The sequence below is a fragment of the Rhinatrema bivittatum genome, chromosome 18 (assembly GCF_901001135.1).
Source record: "Rhinatrema bivittatum chromosome 18, aRhiBiv1.1, whole genome shotgun sequence".
Lineage (NCBI taxonomy): Eukaryota > Metazoa > Chordata > Amphibia > Gymnophiona > Rhinatrematidae > Rhinatrema > Rhinatrema bivittatum.
In genome coordinates this window covers 10621055-10645504 of record NC_042632.1, presented here as the reverse complement: position 1 = coordinate 10645504, position 24450 = coordinate 10621055, and the positions used below count along the sequence as shown (strand labels likewise).

General features: G+C 47.0%; 1 long non-coding RNA gene across 2 annotated transcripts in view; it reads right to left on the bottom strand.

Moving 5' to 3' along the window:
* LOC115079888 overlaps positions 1-23080 on the bottom strand; it is a 99412-nt gene extending 76332 nt beyond the window's left edge. For both annotated transcript variants that reach the window (XR_003853432.1, XR_003853433.1), the window contains exon 1: positions 22743-23080. This is a non-coding gene — a long non-coding RNA (uncharacterized LOC115079888). The remainder of the gene's footprint in view (positions 1-22742) is intronic.
* Positions 23081-24450: the final 1370 nt, after the last annotated feature.

Below are 24450 nucleotides of genomic sequence, written 5' to 3'. Positions count from 1 at the left end.
ACTCATAACAACATTTTTTTTAATATATCTGAAGCAGGAAACTTGCAAGGTAATTGGTTGGACCGTTAGATGAGATAGGGGTTAAAGGGGCTTTTAGGGAAGATAAGGCCATTGCAGAAAGACTAATGAATTATTTGCTTCTGGGTTTACTAATGAAGATGTTGGGGAGATACCGGTTCCCGAGATGGTTTTCAAGTGTGATGAGTCAGATGAGCTGAACCAAATTACTGTGAACCTGGAAGATGTAGTAGGCCAGATTGACAAACTAAAGAGTAGCAAATCGCCTGGACCAGATGGTATGCACCCCAGGGTTCTGAAGGAACTAAAAAATGAAATTTCAGATCTGTTAGTTAAAATTTGTCACCTATCATTAAAATCATCCATTGTACCTGAAGACTGGAGGTTGGTCAATGTAACTGCAATATTTAAAAAGGGCTCCAGGGTTCATCCAGGAAACTATAGACCAGTGAACCTGACTTCAGTGCCAGGAAAAATAGTGGAAACTATTCTAAAGATCAAAATCACTGAACATATAGAAAGACATGGTTTAATGGAACACTGTCAGCATGAATTTATCCAAAGGGCATCTTACCTCACAAATACACTTCATTTTTTGAAAGGGTTAATAAACATGTGGATAAAGGTGAACCAGTAGATATAGTGTATTTGGATTTTCAGAAGGCATTTGGCAAAGCCCTCATGAGAGGCTTCTAAGAAAACTAAAAAGTGATGGGATAGGAGGTGATGTACTTTTATGGATTACAAACTGGTTAAAAGACAGCAAAAGGAGAGTAGGATTAAATGATCAATTTTTTCAGTGGAAAAGGGTAAAGAGTGGAGTGCCTCAGGGATCTGTGCTTAGACTGGTGCTTTTCAATATATTTATAAATGATCTAGAAAGGATTACAATGAGTGAGGTAATCAGATTTGCAGATGATACAAAATTATTCAGAGTAGTTAAACCACAAGCAGATTGTAATAAATTGCAGGAGGACCTTGTGAGACTGGAAGATTGGGCATCAATATAGCAGATAAAATTTAATGTGGACACTGCAAAGTGATGCATATTGGGAAAAATAATCCACGCTTTAGTTACATGATGTTAGGTTCCATAATAGGAGATACCACCCAGGAAAAAGATCTAGTCTTAGTAGTGTCATAGTATATAATACATTGAAATCGTTGGCTCAGTGTGCTGCGGCATTCAAAAAAGCAAACAGAATGTTAGGAATTATTAGGAAGGGAATGGTAAATAAAATGGAAAATGTCATAATGCCTCTGTATTGCTCCATGGTGAGACCGCACCTTGAGTACTGTGTACAATTCTGGTCACCACATTTCAAAAAAATATAGTTACGATGAAGAAAGTACAGAGAAGGGCGACCAAAATGATAAAGGGGATGGAACATCTCCCCTATGAGTTAAGGTTAAAGAGGTTAGGGCTGTTCAATTTGGAGAAGAGATGGCTGAGGGGGTATATGATAGAGGTCTTTAAAATCATGCGAGGTCTTGAATGAGTAGATATGAATTGCTTATTTACTCTTTTGGATAATAGAAGGACTAGGGGGCATTCCATGAAGTTATCTAGTAACACATTTAAGACTAATCGGAGAAAATTCTTTTTCACTCAACGCACAATAAAGCTCTGGAATTTGCTGCCAGAGGATGTGGTTAGTGAAGTTAGTGTAGCTGGGTTCAAAAAAGGTTTGGATAGGTTCTTGGAGGAGAAGTCCATTAAGGCTATTAATCAATTTGTCTTAGAGCAGCGATTCTCAACCAGTCTGTCGCCAGGTGTGTTGCATGCTACTCTCTGCTGGCGGGGCCGAAGAAATGAAGACCGGCGCTGCTAGCTGCCACCGAAGACCAGGCCGGCAGGGCCGAAGAAACTAAGACCGGCGCTGCCAGCTGCCACTGTAGATTAAGCTGTCGAGGCCAAAGATCGGAGCTGCTGTCTGCTGCCACTGGAGATCAGGTCAGCGGGGCCGAAGGAACGAAGACCGGTGCAGGTAGCCACCGTAGGAGACCAGACCGGCGGGGCCAAAGAAACAAAGACTGGCACCGCTAGCCGCTGCCGGAGACCAGGCCGGCGGGGCCGAAGAAACAAAGACCGGCACCGCTAGCCGCTGCCAAAGACCAGACCGGCGGGGGTCGAAGAAACAAAGACCGGCGCCGCTAGCCGCCTGTCATAATCCGCTATGTAGATGGGAGGAGCAATCAAATAAGAGTAGCAATCTGATGGTCTGATTTATTCCGTAGGCGGAGATAGTAGTGGGAGGACCCTTGGGCCGGTGGCAGATGACCACGGCCCCCGGGGAAAGATCCCAAGAGGGACCACCAGCTAGGCTTAGAGTATGGAGACAGACACACACTAGTTCTTTTATTAAACAGGTCTTGAAATCACCAGAGGTGGCAGTAGTGAGCTGAAGAGCCCAGCAGGACTGAAGTCCCTCAGATACTGGAACAGCGATCCCTGGATGGCTGAGCTGTTGAGAAACTGTAGACAGTGAGTAGGCAGGGTTTGCAGAGTTCAGGAACAGAACTTAGATGACAACACTCACATATTGGTCTCAGGGAGCTCAGGAGCTGGAAAGGATAGGCCCTCGAGGAGCGAGTACCTGGTTCCAGGGAAAGCTCAGAGAGCGATGGTAACTCACAATGATGTAGACTGTGATGACTTCCAGGCAGAAGAGAATCAGCAGATAGTCAGGGACGAGGCCCTCGAGGAGCGAGTACCGGTTCCTGTCTGTAACCTGAAAAGTAAAGACAGCGAGGCCCCCGAGGAGCGGGTACCTCTGGTAAGTCCGATGAGACAGAGTAACTTAGGCAGGGTAACGAGACTAAACCTTGTCCGAACCCGAACCCAAACCCTTGCTAACTCGGTTTGTTAGCGATATCAGAGACCTTTAAATATCGGAAGCGGATGACGTCATCTCAGGGGAACGCCCCTGAGGTTCGCGCCCTTGCTGGTACTTCACTTGGAGCGTGCACGCCCTATGCTACAGGCAACATGGCGGATCTGCAGCGTCGAGCCGGTCCGGGGACGCCGGAAAGAAACGGCAGGGAGACACCGCAGCAGCCAGCCGTCCTTCAGACCTGGAGGGAGTCGCCACAGAGGTAAAGAGGGCGGAGTGGAGACGTCGGGCAGCGACGGTCGTAACACCGCCACTGGAGATCAGGCCGGTGGGGCTGATAGGATGAAGCCTGGTGCTGCAAGCCGCCACTGGATACCAGGCCAGTGGGCCAAAGACAAGCTGTTCAGCTGGGTGCTTCAGTGTGTGTGTGGTGTGTATGTGAGAAAGGAAGGGTGCTTCAGTGTGTGTGGTGTGTATGTGAAAAAGGAAGGGTGCTTCGGGGTGTGTGGTGTGTATGTGAGAAAGGAAGGGTGCTTCGGGGTGTGTGGTGTGTATGTGAGAAAGGAATGGTGCTTCGGTGTGAGCAAGAGAGAAATGGAGCATGTTTTTGGCTGGCTGTGGCTGTGAGAGAGAGGGGGCATGTGTGTGATTGAAAGCCTGTGTATAAGTAAGAGAGAGTGAGAGCACTGTGTGATTGAGAGGGACTGGTAAGAGAGGTGACGTGTGTATGTGTGAGAAAGACTGATCAGGGAGATGGCTGGTATGTGTGCACGTGAGATAGAGAGAGACTGATTGGGGAGATGATTGGTGTATGAGAGACAAACAGGTCCTGCGGGTGTGACTGATGTATGTGTGTCTGTGTGTGAGAGAGAAGAGACTGGTTGTGGTCCCTAAGGAAGAGAACCGTGAGGCAGCTTTAGCAGCTACTGCTGCTTCTGGTGTGGCCTGCAAGGGAAAAGAGTAGGAGAACTGCTGGAGAGGGTAAGTAAAGGTGGCTGTTTAAGTTCATTTTTCTTGATTGACTGCCATTTTAATTACTAGGTAGTATGTGATGTGTCAGCTGTTTTGAAATATTTGATTGTGTTTGAAGAATTTTTAATAATTTTTAAGAGTTTTAATTGTTAGATATTCTGATCATCCGCTGTTTTGAAACATTTTTTCATATAGTTTTACAATTATTTTTGTGAGGGAATCTAACAGTTTGGCTTTTTCTGTTTTCCTAATAGGAGATGTATTGGTGTTTAGGGCCTAGTTTAATATTTGTAGTGTTGCCTTTTTATAGTAGGGTTGTTCCATTTGAATGCATGCCATAATGGTGTAACTTTGTGCGGATTAGTTTGTGTGCATTATTGCAGATCCTGGGACTTAGGTGCTATATTTCTGTTTCCATTTCTCCAGGTTTGCTCTGCATGCAGGATGACTTTTATTGGGTGTTCATTCCAGTTTGTCTCCATATTTGTAATCTGTGGTCTTTCTGTACTTGGTGAAGGTCGATCTTGTGTATATGACCGAGGTGAGATATTTAACTAGCATGTAGGTACATAAAATACCTCATTTTATTTGTTGTGTTTTCTCAATTGAACATGCTTTGGTGTTGAACTGCTGTCTTTTTATAAGTAGGGCTATTGTGCCTGTTAGTAGAGGGAGTTTGTGTTGCTGTTATTGAGATAATACCAGAAAATCTTTTTTTGTATGGTGAGTTGTACAGGGAATGTTCTAGCTCTGCTTTATACCCATTACTGAGGGGTGGGGATGGAGTTAGCCCTGTGACTGTCATGTTTTCAGGGTGTCTCGCATATGAGGACCATCTATCAGGTGTGTCCCGACAGAAAAAAGGTTGAGAACCACTGTCTTAGAGAATAGCCACTGCTATTACTGGCATCAGTAGAATGGGATCTACCAGTACTTAGTGTTTTGGTACTTGCCTTGATCGGCCACTGTTGGAAACAGGATGCTGGGCTAGATGGACCCTCGGTCTGACCCAGTATGGCAATTTCTTATGTTCTGGTTGTTATGAGGCCAATTTTCAAAGGGTTTAGGCTCAACTTTTGGAGTTAGACTCCTAAATTGGCCCTTCTGAAAATATACTAGGACCGAGTTCCTAAATTTAGGGTCCTAATTTAGGAACCTAAAAAGCAGGTGACTAAAGGCAGAGTTAAGGGAAACAAATTTAGGAGTTTAGCATTGAATTTCATAATTAGGCACCTTACTTAGGACATTTAGGATCCTAAATTTATTTGAATTTTCAACTGAAAACAGGTGTTGCGGTCCCGGTCGCTAGACTTGCAACCGGGTCCTTACCTTCCTCTCTTGCACGAGGGAGACTGTTTTAAAGACTCAACTACAGGAAGTTCCGGCCCGCCTCCTTGATGATGTCAGACGCCGGTAAGGTATTTAAGCCTGGCATCTGGCTGAGGTTGCCTAGCAACGAGGTTCTCTCCTTGGAGGCACCAGTTACTGTTTCTAATCCTGATCCTGCTGTGTTTCTGATCCTGGTCCTGCTGTTCCTGATCCTGCTCATCTTCTGGATTCTTCTCGGTTTGTCACCTTGGTTACTGATCCCAGTTCACCTCTGAAACTCCGTGTCTGTCGCCTGTCTCGACTTCTGCTCCGTCCTCGCTTTGGTCTCGCTGCTGCCGCCTAAGTCCCAGCAGTCCGGATCCTCAAGGGCTCCTCCCGGGGGGGTCTCGGATCTCCAGGGTGAAGATTCCATCTTCTCTTCAGGACTCGCTTCTGCCGCCTAAGTCCCAGCAGTCCGGATCCTCAAGGGCTCCTCCTGGGGGGGGATCTCAGATCTCCAGGGTGAAGATTCTGTTCCTGTGTTTATCTTGGTACCGCCTCCCGGCCTGTCCCATCTCCGCAGAGCTCTCCACCATCCATCTTCCTCCACCAGGTCGGCCCAAGGGTCCACTGTCCAGTCCGCAACAGTTTGCAACAGTTTGCTAGGCCATGGACCCGGCGGATATCTCTGGTCTGCAAGCCATTCCGGGAATGGCCCAACGCTTACAACAGCAGCAACATTGTCTCAACGTTCTGGCTGCCACCATCGAGAGGCTGGCGAATCGCCTGGATGCCACTCCGCTAGAGCCACCACCATTACTGCCTCCAGCTCCTACTGTGAACATTACTGCTCCCACTCAATTGCCCGCGCCCTCACGCTACGCAGGAGAGGCCAAAGGCTGCCGAGGATTTTTGAACCAGGACTATATCAGGTTCTCTCTACTCCCTGGTCAGTTCCCCTTGGACTGTGAAAATAGCCTATATCTTGTCACTTTTGGAAGGGAGGGCGTTAAGCTGGGCATCACCAATGTGGGATCCCTTATTAAGTAATCTGCAGCAGTTCATTCTTAATTTCAAGCAAGCATTTGATGAACCCACACGCTTGCCCACTGCTACGTCAGAGCTATTACAGCTGAGACAGGGAGCTCGCTCCCTGTCAGACTATGCAATTGAATTTCGCACCCTCGCTATGGAGGTAGGGTGGCGTGAAGACAGTCTCCGGGGAGTTTTCCTGGAGGGTCTCTCACCGCGCATTAAGGACGAGTTGGCGGCTAGGGACATTCCAGACGACCTCAACAGAGTAATTGACCTTGCTGGCCGGATCGACTGTCGACTTCAGCAAAGAGTAAGGGAGGGACGTCCGCCACGTCGACCAATATCCTTAGCACCTGCCTTCACTAGACCCTTGACAACCTCGTCAAGTCCTGGGGCGACACACTCAGACTCTTCTACAGAGGAACTTATGCAGTTGGGTCGCACGCCTTTAACTGCGGAGGAGAGGCGAAGGCGTCGGGCCTTGGGCCTATGTTTATACTGTGGCAGCAAGGGTCACTTCCTAGCCCAATGCAAAGAGCGTCTGGGAAACGCCAAGGCCTAGGCAAAACTGAGGAGCTACTCCTAGGCTGTGCTAATGCTGCTCCTCAATGTACTGTACCAGTGACACTACAATATCCTGGAGGGTCTTTCAGCACACTCGCCTTTATTGACTCCGGAGCGGGTGGGAATTTTATTCTTTCCGATTTGGTACAGCAACTTCAATTACTTACTCGTCCTCGGACTCCTCCTCTTAAGATTATGCCTATCCAAGGGACAGTGTTGCCTGGTAGTATTTCTAACTCCACGGCTCCGCTTACTCTCCTGACCGGAGTGCTACATTCTGAGGAAATTTCCTTTTTGATCCTGGAGAAAGCGGTTCACCCGGTGGTATTGGGATTACCATGGCTACAACGCCATTCGCCCATGATCCATTGGGACTCGTTACAAATCATCCGTTGGAGTCCCTTTTGTTTTGATCACTGTCTACAGGTTCCGGGTCCACCGTCTGTGTCCTTGTTGACTACTTCCGTATTGCCACCTGCACCTTACTCTGATTTTGCAGAAGTCTTCTCCAAGAAGAAAGCGGATAATTTGCCTCAGCATCGCCCCTTTGATTGCACAATAGACGTTTTACCCGGAACCATTCCACCGCGTGAAAGGGTATACCCTCTATCCTTGCCAGAGACACGCGCTATGTCTGAGTACATCTCTGAGAATCTCGCTAAAGGTTTTATCAGACCCTCCCGATCTCCAGCTGGGGCGGGGTTTTTCTTCATGGGAAAGAAAGACGGCTCGCTTAGACCTTGCATTGATTACAGGGGTCTTAATGTCATAACCAAGTGTGATCGGTACCCGCTGCCATTATTCCCAGAACTTCTGGAGAGATTGCAAGGGGCCAAGGTTTTTACCAAACTTGATCTACGAGGGGCCTACAACTTAGTTCGAATCCGCCCTGGGGATGAATGGAAGACTGCCTTCAACACGAGACGAGCATTATGAATATTTAGTGATGCCCTTTGGCCTATGTAACGCTCTGGCAGTCTTCCAAAACCTCATGAATGAGGTGTTGCGTGAAATGCTACACTCCTATGTAATAGTATATCTTGATGATGTCTTGATTTATTCACCAGATCTGAAGTCCCATCGTCAACATGTTAAACAAGTACTTCAAGTTCTCAAAGACAATCAATTGTATGCGAAGCTAGAAAAGTGTATGTTTGAATGTGAGTCACTCCCCTTCCTGGGATATATCGTTTCATCTACCGGGTTCCACATGGACCCGGAGAAGGTGTCCGCTATAAAGGATTGGCCTCGCCCTGTGGGGGTGAAGGCGTTACATTTTCTTGGATTTGCAAACTTCTACAGTTTATTCCTAATTATTCCCTCAGAGTCGCACCTCTTACCACGCTAACCAAAAAGGGGGTGGATGCTAAAGTTTGGCCCAAAGCAGCCTGTCAAACTTTTGAGGATCTGAAACAAGCATTCTTGTTGGACACTTGTTTACACCATCCAGATCCATGTCGTCCTTTCGTTGTAGAGGTGGACGCCTCCAGCATTGCAGTAGGGGCAATCTTAAGTCAGCACTCTTGCTCGGGTAAACTACTTCCATGTTCTTACTTTTCCAAAATGTTTTCAGCAGCCGAGTGTAACTACAGTATAGGAGACAAGAAACTCCTATCAATCAAGTTAGCATTGGCTGGAGGCGGCAGCGCACCCTATTACGGTATACACTAATCATAAGAATTTAGAATTCTTGTGGCAAGCCCAGCGGTCCCTCTTCTTCAATCGCTTTGACTTTACACTTCGGTATCGTCCAGCAGCCAAGAATACTCGTGCGGACGCCTTGTCATGAACTATGAAACTAGAAGAAGAGGGAGAGCTTTCCTAGTACATCTTGGATCCAGCAAGAATCAACATAGCGGCAGTGACAGTGAGCCCACTAGGAAGGACAGTAGTCCCAAAGCGTCTCCAAAAGGAGGTATTAAGGTGGGCCCATGACTCTCTTTCTGGTGGTCATGCTGGCCAAGAAAGAACTTTAGACTTACTAAACCGTTATTATTGGTGGCCAAATGTGAGAACCGACATTCGCAGCTACGTAAGTTCCTGCCCCACTTGCGCTAGACAAAAGCCTCGTATTGGCCAACCTTGGGGGTTTCTGCAACCACTGCCTGTTCCCAAGGAACCATGGACTCATATTGCCACGGACTTCATCGTGGATCTACCTTCGTCGAATGGGAAGTCAGTTATTTGGGTAACGGTGGATCGCTTTTCCAAGATGGCCCATTTTGTTCCATTGGCCAAATTGCCATCCGCACCAGAGTTAGCGCTGCTTTTCACTCAGCATATCTTCCGGATTCATGGACTTCCACAGGACATTGTTTCTGACCGGGGCCCCCAGTTTATGGCCCGTTATTGGAAAGCCCTGTGCAAGAAGTTTGGGGTTCAACTCAGTTTCTCTACTGCCTTTCATCCCCAGAGTAATGGCCAGACTGAGCGCATGAACCGTTCCTTAAAAACATTTCTTCGCGCCTTTGCCAATGAAAGACAAGACAACTGGGTAGAGTTACTACCATGGGCCGAATTCTCTTACAATACTCAGATTCACTCAGCCACGGGGAAGTCACCCTTTCAAGTTGTGTATGGTAAGCAACTTAAACCACCGCTACCCCTGCCTCTGACCATTCCGTCACCGGCAGCCCAGGTGTCTGCTCAGCAATTGCATAATCTCTGGAATTCCATCCAAACCAGATTAAGTGCATCAGCAAGCTCTGCCAAGAGGCATGCCGATCGGCATCATCGACCTGCACCAGTGTTTCTTCCAGGAGACAAAGTTTGGGTAAGCACAAAGAAATTCACCTTAGATTGCCTTCGAAGAAATTGGCTCCTAAGTTCTGCGGTCCATTCCGAATTGCTGAGAGAGTTGGAATGGTTTTCTATCGCTTACGGTTGCCCACTTCCTTACGTATTCACAATGTATTTCATGTCTCTCTTCTCAAACCAGTTGTTCTTTCTAGGTTTCATCGAAGACCTCCAGACCCTGCGGATACCCCTGCTGCTGCTGATCCCACATACCAGGTTTGGGAGGTCCTTGAGGTACGATTCTTCCACCGCCGCTGGGAGTACCTGTTGGCTTTGGAGGGCTGCGGTGAGGAGGAGAACACCTGGGAACCTGCTCGCAACATCCTGGACAAATCTCTCCTGCAACAGTTCCATCAAGACCATCCTGGTAAACCAAGCCCCTTGAAGAGAGGGCGTAAGAGGGGGGGTACTGTTGCGGTCCCAGTCACTAGACTCGCGACTAGATCCTTACCTTCCTCTCTCTCGCGAGGGAGACTGTTTTAAAGACTCAACTGCAGGAAGTTCCGGCCCACCTCCTTGATGATGTCAGATGCCGGCAAGGTATTTAAGCCTGGCATCTGGCTAAGGAGGTTGCCTAGCAACTAGGTTCTCTCCTTGGAGGCACCAGTTACTGTGTTTCTAATCCTAGTCCTGCTGTGTTCCTGATCTTGGTTCTACTGTTCCTGATCCTGCTCATCTTCTGGATTCTTCTCGGTTTGTCACCTTGGTTCCTGATCCCGGTTCACCTCTGATACTTCGTGTCTGTCACCTGTCTCGACTTCTGCTCCGTCCTCACTTTGGTCTCGCTGCTGCCGCCTAAGTCCCAGCAATCCGGATCCTCAAGGGCTCCTCCCGGGGGGATCTCGGATCTCCAGGGTGAAGATTCCATCTTCTCTTCAGGACTCACTTCTGCCACCTAAGTCCCAGCGGTCCGGATCCTCAAGGGCTCCTCCCGGGGGGATCTCGGGTCTCCAAGGTGAAGATTCTGTTCCTGCGTTTATCTTGGTACCGCCTCCCGACCTGCCCCCATCTCCGCGGAGCTCTCCTCCAACCATCTTCCTCCACCAGGTCGGCCCAAGGGTCCACTGTGCAGTCCGCAACAGTTTGCAACAACAGGCTCCTAAATTTGGCTGAAAATGAATCCTAACTTAGGGGGTAATTTTTCAAATCGCGATAATTACTGCATCATTGGTTGAAAATTCAAATTAGGGTAAGGGGAGGAGTTTGGGCAGGGTTTAGGCGGGGTTAAGGAAAGTTAGGGGCTTGTAGCACTGCAGGAGATAATGTTTTGCACATTATCGCCTGCATTAGCTCCGGAAATAGCTACAGCTATTTCATTGGCGCTATGGGGGCAATAGTGTGCAGCATGGCCGCAACCACAATGGGCAAAAACGCACCGCCGCGATGCAACTCCCTGCTCACTATCGCCCCCTGCCCCTTTTCTTCCCACGGATGAGCAGCAGTTAAGTGACTACATTTAGGAGCTCTATAAGGTTATGGGGCTTAAATTTAGATGAATTTTCAGCTGAAAATTTACCCTCCTAAGATTAAAAAGAGGTTCCTAACCGTCACCCTAAATTTAGCTCAACATTTTCTGAATATTGGCCCCTACATCTTTTCAACATAGTAAACAATAACGGCCAAATTATATTTCCTACTCACAAATACTTAATATGTATTAGATTTCAAAAGGAAACTAGAAATGTGAATCCCCATAAAACAAGCATGTCAAGTCTACTGCAAAGAATCTGCTTTGAGTATGCAACTATCTAGTGTATGAGTTAAAGCAAAATTGAAGCAGTCCTGGGTAGTCCACTCATAATAGTGCATACTACCAAGCACGCAAAACAAGTTAGTCCTGCATAGGTGGATCTGTTTTCCTCTAAGCTTTGTGAATTGGAAATTACTGCACAAATATTTTTTTCTGCTACTAGGAAAGAGAGCCAGTTATCACTCATTTATAGCCATTATTTGTAAGTCAAGGAGAAGTGAAAACATGAGTTGTACAGGGGGCTTTGTGTTATCCACATTGTCACAGAATATCATTCGGGACATAGACATGATCCATAAGTAGAGAAAATCAGGAAGGTAAAGCTGTGACCCATGCTGTCTAGTCACCTACTGGGAATGTGTCCTAACTAGGGCCAATTCACAAGGAAAAGAGACTGAATTAAGTCCAAATACAGTAGGGGAGTATTTGGGAAATCTGACTGGGAAGAGCAGAATAGATTCCAAAAAATGAAAATCTTAATTTTCTTATCATTAGTCCCCTTTCCTTTAAATCATTAATCTACTGATATACTCACTGGGTTTATACTATAAAATGACTCTCTTATGTCTATTCCTACCACTCTAGCAATTATATGGCTTCACTTATTAAAGTGAGGTCATTTATGGTTCATTCTGTATTTACTATGCTCCACAGCTCTAGTTGAAGAACCACCAAAACAGGTAGTGTTGAGAACAGGTGCTGAAACAAGCATGAACTTAACTGCTCGACCTTTTGCAAGTGGTTCACATGGACTGGAATAACTGGTACGTAAATATGAAAAATATTTTTGTACCTACCTGGATGAGACAATGTCCAAAGATAGATTTTGCCTTGTCATTACTTTTGACTTAAAAATTGTAAACATTGTTCTACACATGTACATACTGTATATAGGCGATGTTAACGGTTATGAAGTTTTGTTCCATTTATTTTGTGACATTTTAAAATGCAACTTTTGGAACTAATGGTTGGTAGGAGAAAGTTCCTTGGGGAATGAATACCCTGCTCAGCTTTCAACTAATGTTTGTGCCTCAACTCAATGTTGATGTTTAAGAATGCCTCAATAGAGAGAGACTTCCTGTTGAAGATGACCTTCACACAAGAGACAATTCTGCACATGATCTCCTTGGATGTGCAAGAACATAATTTATGTGGACTAAAAAAATGTAAACATTAAGTGTTTACAAATACCCTCCTGTAGTTCTTGTAGTAGTAAATGTTAATTCAGTTAATTGAACCTTCTGGGGATAGAATTGTTGATTTTAAATAAAGCATGCTATCTGCACCTTATTATTATTCAGTGTCTTGAATTCATTCATCTTATTTGATGGAATATGCACAGCTGTCTTGTGTGCAGTGTAGTAGTAATATTGAGTCAGCTATAATGCCAAAACTAATTTTTCAAACCAAATATTTAAACGCTTGACTTCAACATTTATGGAGATTTCTAATGACCTGAAGTAAAGAAATAGGTTTGAAAAGTAAATAGACCAGCAATGTAAGTAAATGTGGCACCTTGAGTGGTCTGCAGCTGGCCAGAGAATAGATTATAAACATTTTATTTCTTGCAGAAAAACAAACAAACAGCACTGCCTATGTTAGCAGTTTTCAAAAGCAAAAATAGAGCAATGTAATTCACAGATAGTCAGTACTAGCCTTTCCTCAGCTTCCATCTCTTTCCTTGGGGCCTCCCTTCCAAGGAAAACACCCTCAAAACAGAATTCCCTTTCTGTCTGTGGCTTAAGGTGGACTAAGCTAAATGCCTGGTCCCGGGCTTTTAAGGAGGGTCTATCATATGCTCTTTTACATACCCTTCCCCTCAGCTTGACCTTCTCAAGTCGAGCGTCTGCCGCTACCCAAGTTAACTCCAAGGAAAATAAATAATCCTTTCCAGAGGCAACAGAACTCTTTTTTGGTTGGGGGGGGGGGGGGGGGCAACCAAGTTCTGCCACTAGTTCCACCCCAACTCCACCCTCAGCTCCGCCCCTCTCCTAATTTCATACTTTACATTTATAGTTAATGTCATTCTTTCTTATGTACATTCTTTGCATAAATCATAGAATATAATTACTCCTTCCCAGACCAACCAATAAAATCCTTTATGATAGAAAACCTCTGGGGTCTTCTTTCTGTCTGCAGGCAAAAATGGCCTGCCCCTGAGAAAAACAGCTTTACTAGTAGAAGTATCAGTACTAGGCGACTATTCTGTACTATATATGTAGATAGAGAGGATCATCAAATACTAAGGGATTGTTGCGACCATCGGTCTATGACGACTTCACCCCGCCTACCTCACTCTTCTTTCGGCCCCTCCCACTCACTTCGGACTACCTGCTGCCATGGCGTCTGTCTGCCAACCTCTCCGGCGTCCCCGGACTGGCTTTGGTGCTGCTTCCTGCCATGCTCCTCCAAGGTACCATAGGGCGCACGCCGCCCTCATCTTTATTTCCTCGTTGGCGCGAACCTCAGGGGCATCCCCCTGAGATGACATCACGCTGCACGGATATTTAAGCCTACTACTTTTGCTAGCTAATCGAGTTAGCAACTGGAATACTACGGATGGGATTCGCTCTCCGTACCGAAGCTTCTCTGCCACTCCAGCGTTATCTGGAACTCTTATTGCTAACGGGGTACCCGCTCCTCGGGGGCCTCTTCTGCTTCTTTCAGGTGCTATCAGGAAACCGGTACTCGCTCCTCGAAGGCCCATTTTCCCTGAGTTGCTGCCTGCATCTACCACCCTTTCTACTTGGAAGACTTCACTAACAGTTTCCATCTGTGAGTACAACTACCATCTATTCCACAGTACTGCTTCCCTGGAACCAGGTACTCGCTCCTCAAGGGCCTGTCCTCTGTTTCAGTGCCAGACCTCTCATCTAGTGGAATCGCTGTGTGAGTACAATATCACTGAGTCTCTCTGCTCTAAGGGATCAGGTACTCGCTCCTCGAGGGCCTGCTCTCCCTGTCTCGGAGCTTCTCCTATTCTACCTGGGACTCTGTATGTTTCTCACTGTGTACTCATAACTCTCAGTCTCTTTCCACTACAGCACAGCCAAGCAGAGTATTCGCTGTTCCAGCATCCTGTGGGATACTCGCCCAGCCGGGATCAAATTCTACTACTCACTACTGCCACCTCTGGTGGTTTCCAAAAACTGTTTAAATAAAGATTCAAATCTGTGTTTGTGTATCCAGAGTCTAGCCCTTGTGGGCCTGCTCTCCCTGTCTCGGAGCTTCTCCTATTCTACCTGGGACTCTGTATGTTTCTCACTGTGTACTCATAACTCTCAGTCTCTTTCCACTACAGCACAGCCAAGCAGAGTATTCGCTGTTCCAGCATCCTGTGGGATACTCGCCCAGCCGGGATCAAATTCTACTACTCACTACTGCCACCTCTGGTGGTTTCCAAAAACTGTTTAAATAAAGATTCAAATCTGTGTTTGTGTATCCAGAGTCTAGCCCTTGTGGGCCTGCTCTCCCTGTCTCGGAGCTTCTCCTATTCTACCTGGGACTCTGTATGTTTCTCACTGTGTACTCATAACTCTCAGTCTCTTTCCACTACAGCACAGCCAAGCAGAGTATTCGCTGTTCCAGCATCCTGTGGGATACTCGCCCAGCCGGGATCAAATTCTACTACTCACTACTGCCACCTCTGGTGGTTTCCAAAAACTGTTTAAATAAAGATTCAAATCTGTGTTTGTGTATCCAGAGTCTAGCCTGACACCGTGGTTCCTCACGGAACTGCCCCCCATGGGCATGGTCAGCTGCCACTGTGTCCAAGGATCCACCCAAACATCAATAACCATAACAGGGATGTAATCAGATCAAGAATATGTGGCCTAAACATATAGAAACAGTCCTATTTGGGCATCACTTACCTGATTAAAATTAACATCCAAGCTCACCTCAATATGTTGCCCCAGCATTTTGTCCCCTGGGGAAGTGGGAGATGGGTGAATGGTAAGGGCTTGTGTGTGTTGAACTTTCTCTGGGTCAGTGCAAGGATAGGAAGTGCCCTAGGTGAATCTTATAGCCTCTTTACACTTCACTCATGACACATGCAGTTAATAATTATGCAATAACAAATTTTACATGAAAAAGGACATTCAAAGTACAGTCTTCTGAGGTAAAATTATCACTTACATGTATATTAGATTTACATACACTGCTGTGGCACCAATGACAAAACTCTGCTAAAAAGACACTTGGAACCCATATGGATTAGGCCTATTGTAAAAGTGTGTTGGGTTTTGGCTTGGCCCTCAGAAAACCATAAATAAACTGAACTAGAACTACCATATAGCAAACCCCCAATACCAAAACAACACTAACTGCCAGCATTCAAACAGTAAGAACCCTACCCATGAAAATACAACACTGCAAATATCACTCCAGGCCCTAATAAACATCCCTATTAGTAAAACAGAACAAGTCAGACAGTTATAGATCACTACACAGAAACTACAACGTAGTAGAATACCTCACCATAGTCACTCATACAGAGCACAGACCAAATACAGAATAAGGAGACCATAAAGTACAAATATTTATTTATTTATTTATTTAGAGTTTTTTTTATATACCGAGGTATAGCAGGCTGCTTTCACTCCGGTTTACATTTTAACAACTTGTTACAGAAAGAAATATTAAAAACCGAGCAACTTGTTAACTTAACGCAATTAGAACTATTCTATATATAGGCGAATACAAACAATGTACGGATAGATATTACAGTTAATAGCCTTCTTCGAGACCACATCGGCAAAAGAAGCGTATTGTGGTGGAAGGCCGGGAAGGGACGGCGAGGTAGTCATACAGGGCAAAGGTGAGACGGACTCTAGGCAGTTCTCATAACAGGAGGAACCCCAATGAGAGCGTTCTGAGGTAGCCCAGTCGAACTGTGACGTGTGTTGCTGTAGCCACGGTAGTCCCAAAACCACAGTATGAATGGCTTTATCCAATATATGGAAGGAAATGGTTTCCACGTATAGGGTCCCGGTGCGTAGCTGAATAGGGCCCATGTGTGGGTATCCTCACCAGGAAGGGGTTCCCCATGGATAGATGAGAGTAGTAATGGTACAGATGAGCAGATGGTGGGAATCTGCAGGTGTTCTGTGAGTTGTTTTAATATGAAGTTCCCTCCAGCCCTGGAGTCCACCAATGCCAAAGTGTGGAACTCCTGATTGTCCATCTTAATGAAAATGGGGACAGACAATGGAGGAGACAGTGAAGTCAGGCCTAGGAGCAGTCCTCCAGCAGAACCTAAGCCCGAGAGTTTCCCAGACAGACTGAACAGGAGGCAATGGCATGTCCGGACTGGCCGCAGTACAGACAGAGGCCAAACATCGTCATTCCTTAGGAGAAAGTCTGCTCCGACCCATCTGCATAGGTTCTTTCTCTGCGAGGTTCTGTGTGGTATTCGCTCTGGGAGGAGAAGAACGTCAAGCTCGGGATGAGCCTGAGGTAGCCCTCTGGGAGGCTTTGACCTCTAGGGAATGCTCTTGCAGGCGGCGGTCAATGCGCCCACTAAGGTCAATCAAGGAGTCCAGCAACATGGGCAATTTGCGAGCCGCCAGCTCATCTTTAATCCGAGGACTCAGTCCTTTGAGGAAGATGGAACGTAAACAGTCGGAATCCCAGTGAAGTTCTGAAGCCAAGGTTCTGAACTCAATAACATAGTCCATGAGACGGCAAAGGCCTTGCTGGAGACGAAGAAGTGGTGAACCAGAAATGGCTCTCCGTCCAGGATCTTCAAAGTCGGACCAGAATAGAGCCAGAAACTCTGGGAGGTCTCGAAGAACCAGGGTCCACATGCTCCCAGTGGGGTGACGCCCAAGCAAAGGCCTTACCATCCAATAGGGAAAGGATGTAAGTAGTCTTGGTGATCGCGTCCGGGAAGCACGCTGGATGTAGACAAAAGTGCATATTGCATTGGTTCAAGAACCCTTGTGCATAAGAGGGTTCCCTAAAAATCGTGGGGGTGCTGGCAAGGGCACGGATGGCGGAGAACTGGCATAGAGGTGGAGGTATTGAGCTTGGTAGACATTGTGGTGGCAGCCACGGTAGCATCTAAATGAGTGCTCAGGTTGTCGACAGTAGTTGCTAGAGACTCCAGGAACTTTTGCAGTTCGCTGATTTGTTGTGCCAGGCCAGGGATGGCCTGGAGGGCCGAGACCTCTGCCGGGTCCATGGACTTGGCAATCTGTATTGGTCTGTGGGTTTGTGGACCCTTGGCCCAAGGTGCGAGTTGTTACCACCGGTGGGGAGGAGCCTCACTGGTCCACACTGTCGGAAGGCGAGGTCTGGTACAGCAGGAGCTCTAGGTGAGAATCTTTGAGGAGGTCCCGAGGAATGGGATAGGAAGCCCAACAAGGAGGGACCCCCCCACAGTAAGCAAGTAGGCTGGAGATCAGTACCTGGGCAGAGACCTCTGAGGGGGTGGTGCCAAGCAGGCCCAAGGAGCGGGAAGCTCGAAACAGACCGTGCAAGAGGTAGACTCTAGAGGCCCCCGAGGAATGGAGCTGCATAGTGAGGGAGGTACTGATGATATGAAGAAGGCTAACCGGAGGAGTGGGGAAACTCGAGTCAGGTCTCCAGGTGATGACACAGACCAGCTCGAGGAGCGGGAACATACCGGTAGTAGCCGATGGTTGAACAAGAGTACTGACCCGAGGAACGGGGAAGCACTGACAGTCTCGAGTGTAGAACGTAGGCACTGCCCCGAGGAGCGGCAAAGCACGGGGATAGAACTCCCAAGTCATACAGACATCTCCAGAGGCAATCCCGAGGAGCGGGGAGCCGGTGGATAGGACTTCCAGAAGGTGCAGGGCCAGCCCGAGGAGCGGGGAAAGCCCGCAGCCCTCCTTAGAGAGTGCACGCAGGCTCCCGAGGAGCAGGTACCTGCCAGGTCCAGAGTCCAGGAAGGGACCGGTAATGCCACCACAGGTCCCAGGGAGACAGGAGCTCATAGAATAGCGATGAAACTCATTGCCAAGTCGACTATCCGGGGGCGAACGTGGAGCTTAGGAACCCTGATCCAATGACATCATCAATCAGAGCCGTCCCCGAGTTTCCCGCCGAAGCAGCTTCAAAAGAGACCCCGGTGGCGCACGCACACCTAGGAAGGCCCATAGTCGGCGTGGTTGCCCGCGGTGTCCTGACCGTCATGAGAAACCATGGGGTATGTGGCGGCAAAGACTGGCCCCGCTGCGAGCAGGTCCGGAGATGGAAGCAGGACAGTGCAGGATGTGAGTAGACGCGGTCGCATCGGTCTGCGACCGATGGTCATAACGAACAGCTTCGAATGAGAGACAGTTTCTGCTCCATTTATAATCTGTTTGCTCCTTGTTTCCTTGTCTGTTTTTGACCTTAGTATCAACATTAGTCTCTAGTATTTTATCCTCCATACGCATCACAATGTATGTCCCTGGGTTCTTCGAAGGTGAAATTACCTCAGTAATTCCGAATGCCCTGAACATAATGGCAAGGTTTCCTGACATGTCTGGCTAAAACATGTAATGTGTCTACATTTTTCTCATAGACACAGAATGGGAGAAAACCCTTAATAAATCAGGCCCTTAGTCTGCACTTTTTTCTTGAGGTGCACAATAATCAGCCACAGGCAGGATAGCTAAAATGAAGTTGTTTGAAAGGCCTACAATTTTTTTAAATTTCTATCAATTCCTTTAAGACCTTACCATGAGCAAGTTCTTCAATATTGTTATGGCTCCAGGTAATCAATCTTTCACAGATGTTGTCTGCCTGACCAAGGGTGTAGACTGACTGCTGAAGTTGGTGGTGCACCACATAATTTACTACTGCCATGTGTTCTATCCCTTGAGCTGCTTCCCCAGCCTGACATTATCAAGCTGTTATATTGCTTACATTGTAAAGCTCTGTTGCTGACTCCATGTTGCCTGTAAACCGATATGATGGCAAACAATGAATGTCGGTATAGAAAAACCTTAAACAAACAAACAAATAAAAAATAAAGGGGCCAGACCCAAAATCTCCCGTTCGACATGCTAATCCACATTACATTGAGCCAGCCATTGATGATAATGATGTTACTCTGGGAAAGGCAGCTCAGAGTGTTGTCAGCCTGGAGTGATAGCAGAACTTTATCAGTAACTGGTGTCAGGAGTGAGGGCCAGCTCAAGGCAATCTGCTGCCTGAGGTGAGGAATGAGATGGCCTTCTCCCACCATCAAGGAATTCAAAAGAGATGCACGCTCCAAGATACAGGCCCTTACTAACTTACCATACCAAAAAAAAATTCAAATTCTGGTGTCACCTCAGTAACAGCTCTTCCCCTGCTCTTCAACCTTCCCTCATTACCCTCTCCCTCTGACCAAACTGGCACCTCTAAGCCAGTTGGGCTACAATTTAAACACTGGCACCTCTTCCCCTCTGCAGCCTGCGGTGAAACATCCCCATTTGAAACTGTGAGGTTCTGTATCTACGGAGCCCCACATGGTTCAAACATCTGCTATTAGAACTGCATGGGGCCACAGGGTTCTAACAACAGAGACTCTCAGTTCAAACACAAGAGGTTTCACTACGGGGCTGCAGGAGGAAGGTGCTGCTGGTGTTTAAACTGCAACCCAACCAGCTTAGAGGTGCCAGCTGGGGCAGAGGAAGAGCAGGGAAAGAATGGGACTAAGGGGAAGAGCAGAGGAAAATGGCAGGCAAGGATTGGTGGGGTGGGGGTGGGGGATTGACTAGGGTTGCCAACTTTCAAATGTGAAAATTCTGAATACTTGTAACGAGGAGTAAAATATTTGTATGGATCTTTCCACTTAACTCTTTATTTTAAACCTGCAACCAGGGCCGGCGGAAGCACTAGCAGGCTGCTCCCCTGCGCACGCGATTCAGTATTTATTTATTTATTTTTTACGTTTCTATACCGACGTTCCTGTAACAGATACAAATCACATCGGTTTACAATGTAATGCAAAATTTGCTCATGGGCGATACAATGAACAGGGGCCCGCGGTTAAAAGAGGCAATAGGGACACTAGCACGTCCCAAGCGCCTCTTTTTTGACAGGAGCGGCAGCTGTCAGCGAGTTTGACAGTAGACACTCACTTTTTCCGGCATCGGTTCTCAAACCCGCTGACAGCCACGGGTTCGGAAACCGGACGCCAGCAAAATTGAGCGTCCGGTTTTCAACCCACGAGCTGATTTAAATTTTTTTTTTTCCATTATTTTTTTACTTTCGAACCTCCGACTTAATATCGCCATGACATGCCCAAACAGTTTAGTGCAATCTTAAGCCTTGATTCATCTCCTGCATTGTTATGGTTTTTGTTTTATGATATTATTATTGTTATGGTTTTGTTGTATGATATTATCTAACTCCTATACCTATGTTACTCATTGTTTTTCTGTTTTTGTTCTATGTAATTTGCTCCATGGCAAGTATTCAGTTGTTTCACTGTAAACCGGTTTGATTTGTATCCAATGCAAGAAGATCGGTATATAAAAGCCAAAAATAAATAAATAAATAAATATTGAACAGGACCGGTCCCAACACCGATCCTTGCGGTACACAGCTTAAAACCGCTCTCTCTTCAGAGAGAGTTCCATTTACCATCACACATTGTCTTCTGTCCTTCAACCAGTTTGCAATCCAGGCCACCACCTCGGCACTCACTCCTAAGCTTCTCATTTTATTCACCAGTCTCCTGTGCGGAACCGTATCAAAAGCTTTGCTGAAATCCAAGTAGATGACATCGAGCGCTCTTCCTTGATCCAATTCCTTGGTTACCCAGTCAAAAAAGTCAATCAGATTTGTCTGACAGGATCTTCCCCTGGTGAATCCATGCTGCCTCTGGTCCAGCAATTCTCCGGACTGTAGATAGTTCACTATTCTCTCTTTCAACAGTGACTCCATTACTTTTCCCACCACCGAAGTGAGGCTAACCGGTCTGTAGTTACCAGCCTCTTCTCTGTTCCCACTCTTGTGAAGCAGGACCACCACCGCTCTTCTCCAATCACTCGGCACCACTCCTGTTTCTAGGGATCTATTGAACAGGTCACACAGTGAACGTGCCAGCACATCTCTGAGCTCCCTCAGTATCCTGGGATGAACCTCATCAGGCCCCATGGCTTTGTCCACTTTCAGATTCTCTAGCTCTTCCCATACATTTTCTACTGTAAATGGATTTTCATCTACTCCACTCCCCTCCAGTTTCTTGTTGTGTAGAGACGGTCCTTCTCCAGGGTCTTCTTTCGTGAACACAGAACTGAAGTATTCGTTTAATATTTCTGCCATTTCTTCGTCTCTCTCCACACATTGATCATGTCCACCTTTCAATTTCACTATACCACTTTGAACTTTTCTCTTTTCGCTGATGTATCTGAAAAATGTTTTGTCACCATTATTTATCTCCTTGGCAATCCTCCGACTTAATATCACCATGATATTAAGTCGGAGGGTGTACAGAAAAGCAGTTTTTACTGCTTTTCATTGCACTTTCCCGGTGCCGGCAGAAATTAACACCTACCTTTGGGTAGGCGCTAATTTCTGAAAGTAAAATGTGCGGCTTGGCTGCACATTTTACTTTCTGTATCGCGCGGGAATAACTAATAGGGCCATCAACATGCATTTGCATGTCGCGGGCGCCATTAGTTTTGGGGGGGTTGGAACCGCATTTTCGACGTGCTATTACTCCTTACTGACAGATCGATTCAGAAAAACGGGCGGGAGAGCACCTGCACAGGCCACTCTCCTGGACGCACGATTCAGGAGGGTGGCCTAAGCAAATTAGGGCCCATGGGTTCGCAAAACAGATGCCAGCATAAATGAGCGTCCGTCTTCCGGGCCGCGGGCCAATTTTAATTTATTTTTTTTTTAATGTTTACTTTTTTTTTTTTTTTTTACTTTTGGGGACTCCGACTTAATATCTCCATGATATGAAAGTAAAATGTGCGGCTTGGCTATATGTTGTGGGGCGCTATTAGTTTCAGGGGGGTTGGACGCGCGTTTTCGATGCGCTGTTACCTCTTACTGAATAAGGGGTAGAGCTACCGCGTCGAAAACACGCGTCCAAATGCGGGTTAACAGTGCACTGTACTGTATCGGCCTGTGGGTTTTGCAGCATTTTTCCAACTCCCACATCTCCACCCGGGGGGTGCAGACACTGCCCTGGCACATAGGAAAGCCTCACTCTGAGGGGGTAGTTCCGGGTGTAGGGGGGGCCGGAGCTGGTAATAAGTGCAGGGCGAGGAGGCCTGGCCTGCAGGGACCGTGCTGGGTGGACTAAAGCCGTGCCTGTGAGTGCAGGGAGGGCCGGAGCCCGGGGCTTGCTCTGCAGGACCAGTGCCGGGCGTGTGGAAGCCGCTGCGGCTTTCCTTCCCGACTGGGCGGGAGGAGAGCCCGGGTGCTGGCCTCCCTCTCCCCTCGCAGGAAACGCCGCGGACTCGTCGGGACCAGGCCCGGTGCTGGCGCGTCCTAACGCCGTCACTAACCTGCAGTTGCTCCGCCGCCGTCGCCGCCATGTTCTGCAGGAGAGCTCCCGGGGCGGCGCACTCACACCGGGGCCCGGGCGGGAAAGCGGGGAGAGGAAGGCGGAGACCCCACCTGTTGCCACAGCCTTCCCCTCTTCTGCTACAGGTGAAGCGCCAGAAACACGAACTCGCCCCGCATGTGCGCCCTGAATCACAGGTGCCTCATTAGCCTCGGTGGCATCAGCAACCCGGATGGATGGCGAATGAATCGCTCCTCCGGGATCTTGCAGCCTGCGAGCTGGCCTGGGACAGAAAGTGCGAGCCCACCTCCCTTCTGTAGGTCGTGAACCTTTTCTTGTACCGAGGTTCTTAGAGTGCATAAATTTAACTTTTTAGACCGCATAAATCCCTTTGTTACTTTTTAATTTTTTTTTTTTTTTACTGTTGCTCCCTCATTTTGACCCGTTACTCTCTAAAGACGTACAAAGCTGCCTCCCTTCTTGTTTCTCTTTTCAAACCTCGGCGTTTTGCAGCTTATCTTAGAAGTTACAATTCTTTGTCCTATCCCCATTCTTGTATCATAACGGGCCAATACAGTACAGTGCGCTCCGGGTTTGGACCGCGTTTTCGACACGCAATTACCCCTGTACCCCTTATATATTGTATAAGGGGTAAAGCTAGTACGTCGAAAACATGCGTCCAACCCCCCCCCCCCCCGAACCTAATAACCTCACAACATAGATCTTACAAATGGCCCCTTTTTTCACAGTTCCAATTCTCCAACATAATACACCAACTAAAAGAATTTCTTTCCGTCATGCCCAACAACACAACCTTAAATCCCTCTCTTCAATCTTGATCACTCCTACCACGCAACTGCTAGGCCTCACCCTTTTCTCTTTAAGCCTTTTCAATGCACAATCTCTAACGAAAAAGTCTGTAATCTTAAACGACTACCTCATCGACGTGAAACCGGAGATATGTGCAATCACTGAAACGTGGTTAAAACCATCAGACACAGCAATAATTAATCAATTACCTACAGAGGCTTACGACTTCTTCTCGCTACCTCGTCATAAAAAAAAAGGAGGAGGTATTCTTTTAGCAACTAAAAAGGACCTCAGATTCTCTCTACAGCAATCCAATTCCAATTCAAAACTTGAATTCGGCTTTTTCACCTCAGACAAGCTCCAAATCCTTCTCGTATATGTTCCCCCAGGACTCCTGGAATCAGATGCTTCACCCCTGATCGAATTAACCTCTTCCCTCATCAACTTTGACTCGCCAGCTATCATTCTAGGTGATTTCAACATGCACGTAGATAACCCTACCCCATCACCTAACTGTGAAACACTACTCACAGCCTTCTCAGCGCTAGGCTTCACTCAATTAGTTAACAAACCTACCCACAAAGCCGGCCACACGTTAGACCTGATCTTCGTTAACGCTGCAATCAAGCCAGTATCTATCCCAGATTGCACAAAGGTCCCGTGGTCAGATCACTACCTCATAACAACTTCATTCTCTATAAAAGATACTAGCCAGGCTTGCATTCCTTCGCCCTCCTTCACATACAGGAAAACTTGCTCCCCAGAAGACCTCAATAATCACCTATCACCACAACTCCACCAACTGGACCTTACAGATCCGAACTCAGCACTTCGATCATGGAATACAATCACCGAAACTATAGCTAACAAGCTATGCCCTTCAATTACAAAAAAACCAC